Here is a 12,147-nt window from a genome sequence, read left to right as displayed (position 1 = left end):
GAGTGATTTGCTTAAAGTGTGCTATTTCTAGCATAGCTTAGTTTGTTCGCCAAGTATGTCGATTTCGGTGTCCAATCCTTCTTACTGTTGCTGTGAAATAGTGTATTTTTATTGCAATTGATACTTGTAATTATGTCATTATTGCTAATTATGTACTTTGTCCACTCCCTCCCCTGCAATGTCTAAATGGCGCTGAGGGTACTGTATTAAATAAATAAATGAACTGAACGTTTAGATGCGCTGTAACTTTAACTACAACATTATGCTGCACTAATAAGTGTCTTTGCGTAGTATGAGCATCCTTCAAATAAAAAAAGTATTCCAGTATCTGTATCGCTGTAACTGTATTCCGGAATGCTTTTTTCGTCTGATTGCAAAAGTATCTTCGAAATATTCCGTTACGTTAAAAGCAAATGTATCTCAGTATCTGTATTTTAGGCTTCCAGTTCATGTATTTCGATATCTGTATTCCGGAATACTTTTCTGAGTATCTCTGCCCAGCCCTGGACTAAATAAATAAATAAATAAATAAATAAATAATCCTTGGAGCAGTACAGCCGCTCACTGGACCTATGTTGGGAACGTGGAATAATAAACGATTCTAGCAAGTACCTTGCTAATTACGTGTCACATGTGTATTGTGTTTTGGGATTTCCCATACCCTGCATTTGGCGTTTATGGAGTCTTCATACATCGTCCGTGATAGTTTCTTAAATATGTACGTCTTTAATACATGGTCATTAGAATGTTCTGTATCGAAACCTGACACTTTCGTCCGGCCTTCTATCATAGTTTAAAATTGTCTCGCGCGCACGCACTCTTCCTAGTCATTTTACGTCTTTGAGTGAGTGAATTTACCTAATGTGGGGAGAAATATCCAGAGGACAAGCGGTTTACGGCAGTCATTGTGTCGGAAAGGAACGAAAACCGAAAACGAAAAACGAAAAAATCGATATTTTTGACCGGAACAAAAACGTAACCAAAACTTTATCTATTATTTCGTTCTGGAGTGAAACCGAATTTTTTTCAATCGTTTTGCGGATCACGGGAACACCTGGCAATCTGAAATAGCTGAAGTCATGCAACGTGAGCAGTTATGCATATCTCAGAGTACAGTATTAGCGCGTACCTCAGGCAGGAATCCCGAATCAGAGATACGTTCAAATTGTGCGAAAAACGAAAACAGTGGCAACCAGAGATGTTTATCTTAACGCAAGTAGACTTTGGCGCGCATGTCACGCAGGCCAAAGGGGAGAGGGCATTGTCGGCGTTGAAGTTTGCTACAGAGAAAGCTGTTATGAGACCACAACAGCTGATTTTGGCGCCATAGTTGCCCGCCGCCGCCGGTGCCCATGACCGCTATTGCGTGAAATAAGAGAAAATGAAATCAGAAACAAATTTCTAGAATCGGAAGGGATTTTAACCCGCCCCCTCTGCGTACGCAGTCGAGTCTACTACCACAGTGCCACGCTGGTGCTTATAACTCCTTCGCAAAAATACTCTATACAGCCGTCATTTCGGACAATGAGTCGTGCTAACATATATAGCGTGGCAGAAGAGTGAAATAACAACCAGTCATAAAACAATGCTAATTGCGCAAAGAGGGTGTGGTTTAATGCTTCCCACCCACTGCAAAGTGCTTAGGGATAATTCTTCATCGTCATCAGCCACAGCACAAAGTGCGCATAATGCCTTAAAGATGTGTAGCGTGTACTACGATTATCCGAAGAATGACGAAAAATGGCATAGTGGGAGCTTCACTACTTCAGAAAAATTACCATGATTTATGGCGTAGTAATAGTTTAGAAAGTTATTGCATGTGTACTTCAGCAAGTTCTTGCATGTATAGTTGTATTAGTTGCCTCAAGAGAATTTACAAAGGGCTGTACAATGTCAGCTCTTCCAGTTTTCGCTGTGACTGTGCAGCGTGTTCCACGCAAGCCTGGCATTTTTTTTATCACAACAGCGGTCTCGCACCTCAGAGAGTGCACTCAATTACGTGCTGCTTCTGAGATCATGCTCACATCTTTGACACAAAGCATTGAGCGCGCTAAAAATTCGTTATTGGCTTTTGAGGAAATAAATACTATGACATTGAAGGGGATACCGGTATGTGTTAGTTGGTAGGAATTTCGTGGTACAGCTACTTCCGCTCCTCTGAAGAACGTGTTTTGTCCCTGTCCCACATTCTCAAAAGGAGGGTAAGTAACTACATTACAAATCTAATGTTTTTTTTTTATGATTACCTTAACTTCAAACTTTTGCATACAAAACAAACCGTTACGAACCGCTACGGAACATTTTTTTCGTTCTGGAACAGAAACGGAACGGAACTTTTTTCTATGAAACGAAACTAAAACAGAAACGAAAAAGATTTTGTTCCGACACCCTGACGGCAGTAGTGGTTTTCTTCTTACTACGCTAAAATTTCTGCACAGCATCTGCACAGAAAAGTGTTCCGATTGGCCACAGGCACCCGCAGCCGGCACAAACTCAGCATACTGTATGCATGCCGCTATAAGCCATGAATAATCATGGATCGAGCTCCGCGGGAGGATGTGAAAGAGCGCAATGACACGATGAATGAAATATCATTTTATTTGCGCCTTTCGGCAAAAGCCAGGCTCCTGCGGTAGCTTACCGAGACACCCTCGCGATTTTTTTTTGCGAGGCAGTCGTCTTTCCGATGTAACTACAGACAATCGAGAAAGTCCTACTGCTGTTCTAGCCAGTCAGGGTGGAACTACTTTTCGCAGCAATCCACGCCTGCGATGTGGCCGCTTTGTAACCAATTACGAGGCAATTACGACGTAATCGGCAAGCGCGGGTTGTACAGAAGTCGTCGGCTGCTCGAACTTTCTCTTAATTAGCGGAACCAAGTCTTCGGTTTCGTTGGACGTCCTACAGATGCCACTGGCTGTTGGCACCTTAAAGAGCAATTTCGTTCTTTGCTCCTGAACAGTCGTCATAGTGCGACGTTCGGTTAACACAAAGTACACGAGGAACCTATTTGTGCTTTTAATTACCGACACATCGTACGGTGCAGTTGCGTGATTACTTGAGGATTACGTAAAGTACAGCAGTAAATAAGCCCTTAGCTGAAGGGGAATGCTCAGTCGTGTTTTATGGGGAGAGAAGTTGGGCCTCTTTCTAGTGCCATAATGTTACTTTGCCTTGACTATTCCGACGCCCGCCTTCCAGGCTGCTGTTCTCCCGCGTGTCGCGTCAGCATGGTTAATTGTAGCATGTTCGTCCCTTCGTAGCCGTACGATGTTATCGAGTGTTTGCCTATTCACACCGTCCTCTTCTAGGTACGAACTTATACAACAATTTCCTTTTCTGATATTTTTTTTTGCTGGTGGGACTCACCCTTTATATATTGAAACAAGTGCTACACGAAATAAATTATGTCTTTCATCTCTGACGGTGGGTTATTTACAGTTTTGGGATAAATGAAGGTAGATGTCCGCATATTTGCTTTTTTTTTCTTTTTTTGGGCTCTTGAAAAAAAAACAAAAGGTCACAGAACTTATAAAACAGCTGACTTCCCCCAATGTCTGTGTGTGTGTCATTCAGTTGACTTATGTACCCGTGTCCTGGTATTTTATGAAATGCGAAGCATTTCTTAGCGAACTTTTGGGACTTTGAGCGTTTCTATCTATCTATCTATCTAGCCGCCTACGTCTGGGTGTTCTCATGATCGCCCACTTAGCTTGGTGGAGACCAATATTGGCATGGGAGGGTAAGACGACTTGACGAATATGACTGCCGGGTCATGACATGAATAACGTAAAAATCCTGTCGCCTACGTCGTCGAACTCTTTCCTCCAGACACGTGTGGCACATCCCCGTTTGCCAGGGGCGCGGTGTGCGGGTATGCGCCACAGGTTATCTACCCAGGAACGGCGAGAACAGACATTGGTAATTTAAATGCGAGAGCGTAAAGAAAAACCGACATCGGCAGCGTTGATCCGACGAATGGAAAGAATAAAATCTAGGATCCGAGCAGGAATCGAACCCAAGCATTCTTTGTGACAATCAGGCATTCTGCCACAGAGCCACGCCAGGTCTATACTATAAACTGGTTTGGAAAAACAGCCTATACCGGTGTAATGTCGGTGCAACGTCAATTGTGGCTGTGGTGCTGTCTACCTAATTTTGCAAGAACGCAATGATACGGCCTGGGACGGTGTTTTTGCAGGTCGAACCGTTTCGCCCACGTGACTATTGCGACGACGTCACCGTCGACGTCCCTGACGACGAGTCGTCTAGGGATTTTCTGTCGTGGCGCCGTCACCGTCACTTTAAAGGGCCATTTTACTGTTGCTCAGTGAAGGCCCTCTGTGCTCTGCGGGCGCGCAGAACTAATAGTGGCTTCGCCCTCGCTTCGCGAGTGCAGCCATTTCGCTAACGCTTAACGGCCGGTTGGCAGGGTCTCCGTCACGCGCTGTTTAGCCCGCGCGCCTGCCCCTTCGGGGCAGGCGCCCGTCCGTGCCGGCATCCGTGGTGTGCCCGTGTCACTGGGGAGCACGTAACCCACGAGCCACTTCGCGTTTCTCTGGTAACAGAATAATGCAACACCAAACAATACCCTGCCGGAAAAAAAGAGAAAAAAAAACGGCACAGCAGCGAGGTTCGCACCAACGTCCTCGCAGTTTCGAGCAGGACACGTTAACCGCTGCGCCACTAGGGCCAATCGGTTGGCTCCGCACGGAAAGCCTGAAGAACGCGCCCGACAATAACTTGACGCGTTGTCAGTGACGTAGCCGGTGACGTCGTCGCAATAGTCACGTGGGCGAAACGGTTCGACCTGCAAAAAAACCGTCCATACGTACTCCCGTACTCCTATGATACAGGCGTCATATCAGATTAACGTCGGTGGTTCCAGTGTTGGCTCCGCTTTTATAGCAGTCTAATAAACATGACATTTGTGTTCCTATGATTCACCAAGCTATATTGAAGCATTGCTCGACCCGGAGGAATACATTAACGAAAGTTAGGTATGATATTCACATCATCGCACCGTAAAGTGCACTTCATCCGCCAGTACGACGCGGTGTCCTCTCCAATTTCTTACGAGGCTAAATGATGGCCTCATGCCGACCAAGGATGATGTCAGATTGATTGAAAGCCGCTTTGTAGACTAGGCTATGTTGGCCACATACGCCCAAGTAGTCTACGAATACGACAAGCGCTATTCACTGATGTTGGTCAACGTAGCACTATCCAGGCGTACCAGCCTCGACGGCCTATATCGACAGACAATTTGCCGAAGAAATGACCGAGGCATTTACAATTTCTAACAGCTCTACTATACCTCATCCTCTACTACACATGGACCCCTTGTCACCGCTCTCACGACCGGATCCGATAACAAGTCATGACCAGCTGCTGGTGCTCACTGATCACGGTGATGTTGACCTTGTTCAAGAACTGTCAAGAACCTCTTCCGCACATGCACACGGGCTCGTGAAGCGTGCGTGCATTCTCCGTCATAAGGGACAAGTATAAGCACTGCATATCAGCTTACCGCTTCTGGTGTTGGTAATACCCATGTTGCCGTTGGCAGCGTTACCGGAACTGTAAACTGCTGGTTATATAACACATATGCGGCTCTTCAACATATATGTGTGCGTATAAAATTTATACACATCTTTAGCGTCAGTGAAAAACATTACACCACAGTCACCTTCCCGCCGCATGCTTCACATAACATTGACTCCCACGGTACGTGGGACCTGCGGAACTTTTTCTCGTCCTGGTTACCTTGTTTTCAGGTTTACGCGCGTTTTCAAGAATTGAAGCGTTATAGCAGGCAATAAAAAGTTTTTGCTATTGTAGTTATTGAAAGCGCGATTTGCCTCCGAGTAGTTGTGCCTTACCTACTGTAATTAAGCTGTAGTGTAACTAAACCGACCTGATTTATTTAAGTTATTCTTTACTTTTTGTGTGCATGTAGCTTGTTGTTTCCCGTCCAGACAGAGTTGGCACAGTCTGCCACTGTAACACTCGAACTGTGCATGCCTCCTGTAGTTCTTCATGCAAGTATACGTCAGCAGTTTTCAAGTAAAGACAGCTGTGCGCTCATAAACTCACGAAAGTGCACCCAGCAGCTTTTATTCAAGTTACGAAAAGTGTATATGAAGCCCAAGCGTACCATTGGGAATTGCAGTATACAACCAGCTGTCTTAGTAGGTATTCCTCAAGATGTTCTATGTAAGACCTTTTGAACAACGCCTACTCAGGCACGGGCCTCACTAGTACTGAGGCAAGTGCCTCAGTACTACGTCAAACGCGCAGTTCCTTACCGTTCTAATGTCGTACCGACTAGCCCTCAACACACTTTACTTGAGTTCAGTTCGTAGTGAGGTAGTGTCTTCCACTTGTATGTCTACAAAAATTAAACGATGTACTTTGAACAGATCATCAATTTCACTTGTAGCTCAATAATTATTTATTCAAGAGAGCAGCCAGGAAAGATTCTTAATCCACAATGTACTTTAATTAACAAGTCCACTACTATTCCACAGCTTTTCTGTCAATAAAATTGCTGTAAAATTTCAGTGGCCAATTTTCGATAGGTGTGAAAATTGAAATCAATAATTTGTCTATGGACACACAATTACTCTTCAATACAGTATATCAACATTGAGCAATGGTTTTCAATAATTTTTGAATAAAATTTTTTCTCAGCGGAGATAACATGTGTAATCAATTATTTGCGTTATTTTCATGCAAGGCTATTATTTTGACTGTCAGAGCTTTCAAAGTTTCGAAAGTATTCACAGAAATGTTCTGAAGGGCTCCTGCGAGCTCTTTTCATTAAGCGCCGAAATCCATACGTATGGGAAGCGCGCCGGCGTTATTAAGTGCGGAGCACTTTAGGTACCCGGGCTGTCGCATGCTGTCGTCACTTGGCGTAACACAGGCAAAATCACGCATAAAAATAGAAAAGAAGAGGAAGCAAACAAGAAATAGAAAGAGAGAGCAAGAAAGGGATAAATAGGAAGAAAAATAGAAACAGGAAGAAAGAGAAATAGATAAACAGGGAGAAAGAAATAAATAGAAGTAAAGAGAGGAAAAAAGACAGCAAAAACGGAAAAAGAGAAAAGGAAAGAAAGAGAGGAGGAAAGAAAGAGAAAATCGAAGAGAAACAAGAAAGGCTGCCCCGCTCCACATTTCCTTCAAGATTGGTTCTCCTAGTGCGAAGTGGCCTTAAGTTTTTCTTCATAACACGCAAGCGAGGCTCGTCCGGAGGGGGCGACTCCGTCACTTCTAGCCCCCAATATCAAAGACCTCCCACAGCTTCCAAAATAAATATTGCCTGCAGTTTATATCCTAACATAGCAACTATAGTACATAACTGCATGGCCAGTGCATTCGTTTCTCCGAAATTTCGGATATTCACGAATCTGCCTCTTTCGACACGTGAACACCAACAGAACGAAGCTAGCTAATTAGTAAATGTACTTGCCACCTTATCTCTCGTTTACAAATGCAATGTTCATATATCAGTTAGTGAAGAAGCAGGGATCAGTAATCACCAATCCACACTCTAAACGTAACGTTATCAAGTAAATTATTGCGGAAGGGGGCCGCTTATCTCTCTCTTTTTCAAGAGAGCTGTTTCCTTCCATAGAGTGAACGAGCGAAAGGTTATCGCTCGCAGAGTCTGACGACCGCAATTGACATTCGGCGAGGCTGGGCGCTGCCTCGATTCGGAATAATGACCTTTCCGGTTTTCCCCCTCATTTTTCACACTACCGTTGCCGTCCTGTGTCCGGGACCTCAGCAATATTAGCTTGGGCTTTCGTCATTTCCTCGCGGAAACCGGGATTGCCCATTTTCGCTGGTCAATCGCTCTAAAGGGGGGGGGGGTGTTCTCGTTAGAATTAGATGTAATTTAGTGCCTACATAAAAACCCCCAGGGCTTTACTGCTGCGAGAATGAGGATTACGTTTGTAATGGACATCTATTCAGGTCGGGCAGTGTGACTGCGTGAATTGATTTATTTATATTCTTTTCTCCAAAAACTTGCGATTATGGCGCTTTTAAGATATCTAATGAACGACAGGGGTGTTCGTCGTATAATGTTTTAATTTTATTTGTGTGTAACTTCTTCCAGTATGTCTCTGTATTTTAAATTTTAACATAATTCGGTGCATCCTAAACATGAATAAAATACATTAGGGCGATACTTTTGTCTTGCACTGGAAACCATATCGATGGCCTCACAAACCTAGAGTTCAGTCTATTTTACCACCCGCCCCGGTACGTCAGCCGCACGACTGTTGTGTTGATAAGATCGAGGGCGCTGGTTCAAACCCCTGGTCACGGCGGCTGCATACCGGTGCGGCTTAAACTAAGTACATCCAGTGTTGCTACATTTCATCATCACCATCATCATCATCAGCCTGTCTACACCCACTGCAGGGCAAATGCCTCTCCCATGTTCCGTCAATCAACCCGGTCCTGTGCTTTCTGCTGCCATGTTATGCCTACAAACTTCTTAATCTCATCTACCCGCCTAATTTTCTGTCTCCCACTCACGCGTTTGCCATCTCTTGAAATCCAGTGAATTACCCTTAATGACCATCCGTTATCCTGCGGACGTGCTACGTGCCCGGCCAATATCCATTTCTTCTTCTTGATGTCAACTATGATATCCTTAAACCCCGTTTGTTCCCTGACCCACTCTGCTCTCTTCCCGTCGCTTAAGGCTACACCTATCATTTTCCTTTCCATCGCTCGCTGCGTCGTCCTCAATTTAAACTGAACCCTCTTTGTAAGTCTCCAGGTTTCTGCTCCATAGGTAAGTACCGGTAATATGCAGCTGTTATATACCTTCCTCTTGAGGGATAGTGGTAGACTACCATTCATGATTTAAAATGTCTGAGGCCCGTGTACTTAGCTTTAGGTGCACGTTAAAGAACCCCAGGTGGTCGAAATTTCCGGAGCCCTCCACTACGGCGTCTCTCATAATCATATGGTGGTTTTGGGACGTTAAACCCCAGATATTATTATTATTATTCATGATTTGATAATTCTTGCCGAATGACCCCCATCCCCCATCCACATTTTTCTAGTTATTTCACTCTCATGGTTCGGCTCCGCAGTTACCACCTGTCCTAAGTAGACGTACTCCTTTAGAACTTCCAGTGTCTCGCCACCTGTCGCAAAGCGCTGTTCTCTGCCAAGATTGTTCCACACTACTTTAGTTTTATGCATATTATTTTCAGACCTACTCTTCTACTTTCCGTATCCAGTTCAGTAATCATGAGCTGTAATTCGTCTCCCGCGTTACTGATCAATGCAATGTCATCAGCGAATCACAGGTGACTGAGATACTCTCCATTAACTCTTATCCCTAATTCTTCCCAATCTAGGGCCCTGAAAACCTCCTGTAAACACGCGGTGAATAGTATTGAAGAGAGCGTGTCTCCCTGCCGTACGGCCTTCTTTATGGGGATTCTGTCGCTTTCTTTATGGAGGACTACAGTGGCTGTGGATCCGCTGTAGACTTCTTCCATTATGTTTATAGAGGCTTCGTCGATGCCCTGATTCCGCAATGCCTGCATGATTACTGATGTCTCCACCGAATCAAATGCCTTCTCGTAATCTATGAAGGCTATGTATAGGGGTTGGTTGTACTCCACGCGTATCTCTATCACCTGATTGATAGTATGAATATGGTCTATTGTTGAGAAGCGTGTACGAAATCCTGCCTGGTCCCTTGGTTGATAGAACTCTAATGTCGTATTATTTCTGTTAGCAATTACTTTTGTAAATAGCTTGTAGACAACGGCCAGTAAGACGATGGGCCTGTAATTTTTCAGCTCCTTGACGTCCACTTTCTTATGGATCAAGATGATGTTGGCATTCTTCCAAGATTCTGGTATCCTCCCCGTCGAGAGACACTTCGTATATAAGGTGGCCAGTTTTTCTAACATAATATCTGCACCGTCTTTCAACAGGTCCGATGTTACCTGATCCTCACCAGCGGCTTTGCCTCTTTGCATTCCCTTTAGGGCTTTCTTTACTTCTCCTGCCAATACTGGTGGGATGTCAGATTCCTCTGGGCTATTACTGCTTCTTACGTTGTCATCCTGACTGTCTCGGCTGCTGTACAGATCTCTGTAGAACTCTTCCGCTACCTCAACTTTTCTATCTATATTGGTTGTGACCTTGCCTTCCTTGTCCCTTAATGGATACATCTGATTTTTGCCTATGCACAGTTTTGTCTTCATAGCTTTGAGGCGTCTTCTGTTCTTTAGAGCATGCCCAATTCTCTCCATATTATACTTTCTTATGTCGGCTACTTTACGCCTATTGATTAACTTCGAAAGCTCCGGCAGCTCTATTTTGTTTGTTGCAACTGAGGCTTTCATGGCTTGACGTTTCTTAATGAGGTTTTTTGTCTCTTGCGATAGCTTACCAGTGTCCTGTCTAACGACTGTACCCCCGACTTCCACTGCACACTCCTTAATGATATTAGTCAGATTATCATTCATTGCGGCAACACTAAAGTCGGTTTCCTCAATTAAAGCCGCGTGCCTATTTTGAAGTGAAGCTCTGAATTCCTGTACTTTCCCTCTCAGAGCTAGTTCATTATACGGCTTCTTGCCGTATAATGAACTCAAAGGGTCCCTAATACATTCGACTGAGATGAAAGCAATCAAGGCGAAAGCAATCTTCTTCTTTTTCCGCAGTCTATGCATTGATCCTCCCTCGCCCCTCTCCGAAAGCTTTGTGCACCTAACATGGCCTTGCACTGCATCCACCATTGGGCACATTGCAAACTTTCTGCACTTGAGCTGATTTGCCCTGCCTTCGTGAGAACGTGGATATATGCGAGGGGGCTGAGATGGAGATGTCCTTTGCCCCCGCTCTTATTCATGCTGTACATGGTGAAGATGGGAAAAGCGCTAATAGCAACCTGTCACACCATCAGTCCGACGTGATGACAGAGAAGAAGCTTCGACATTTATTTTATGCGGACAGTCGAGATGATAGACAGCGGCTCGCGGATAAATGCGGAAGGGTAGGTGAAGCTCTAGAACTAGGATTTAATATAACAAAATGTGGATTGATGATATTCAATATACCTAATGATCAGGAGGTGTCAATGCAAGGCCAAGAAATACCGAGGGTAAGCGAATACGAGTACCTCGGTGTATGGTTAAACGGGGGGGATAGGTACATGGAAGTACAGAAAAAAGGTTCTGAAGGAAAGGGAAAGAGGTATTCTGCAATAATGAAGCACATAACTTTATGGGGATGCAATAGGTACGAGATGCTTCGATGTCTGTGGAAAGGTATAATGGCTCCGGGGCTTACTTTTGGGAAATCAGTGGTGTGCACGAGGTCAGAGGTGCAATCAGGAATGGATGTAACTCAAAGGACTGCGGGACGTTTCACATTGGGCGCTCACGGGAAGGCGACAAATGAAGCTGTAAAACGCGATACGGGATCGGCAAATTTTGAGCCGAGGGAAGCTCAGGCAAAATGAGGTCGGAAGCGAAGCTAAGGAGTAATAAAGGGAGTAGATGGGCAGAGAAAGTGTTCCTTTATTTGTTTAGGAAGAGCGTTGACACACAGTGGACAAAAAGAACTAGGAGACTCACCCGTAAGTATACGGCTGGCGGTTTAAGCGACATGGCAACAAAGAGCGTTAAGCGAAAAGTTAGATAGGCTTATTGAATGCCAACGACAGAAAAAAAAAACGGTTCTGAGGAAGTACTGAAAGGGTGAAATTGAAATAGGAGGGAGACATTTTATAATTCAAGGGGAAGCGCTTTACCGTTTCAAGCCAGATCGGGTTGCCTTAGAACGCGTAGTTATAAAGCGAGATTCAATAAGAAGAACAATGCACGTGCCGCGGGGAAGATAAGGAAACGGCGGAGCATGTTCTGATTGAATGTCGAGACATCCACCCAGGTGTATGTTTGCGCACGAGCCTTGGGTTTTGGGGACACCAATGAAGAGCTGATCAGCGATAGCAGTGAATAAGAGACGGTTATAGCATTGGTGGCAGAACACTACAGAGAAAGGACAAAAATAAATAGTGGGGAAAATAAGGACATTCTGCCGAGAGGAGCAGTGAACTTAGCTGTGAATTTTTTTTTCGCTATAATAAGGTCGATTTAA

The sequence above is a fragment of the Rhipicephalus sanguineus genome, chromosome 6 (genome assembly GCF_013339695.2).
Source record: "Rhipicephalus sanguineus isolate Rsan-2018 chromosome 6, BIME_Rsan_1.4, whole genome shotgun sequence".
In the NCBI taxonomy this organism is placed as follows: domain Eukaryota; kingdom Metazoa; phylum Arthropoda; class Arachnida; order Ixodida; family Ixodidae; genus Rhipicephalus; species Rhipicephalus sanguineus.
The sequence above is the reverse complement of the archived record's forward strand: the minus strand, read 5'-3'. Positions refer to the sequence as shown.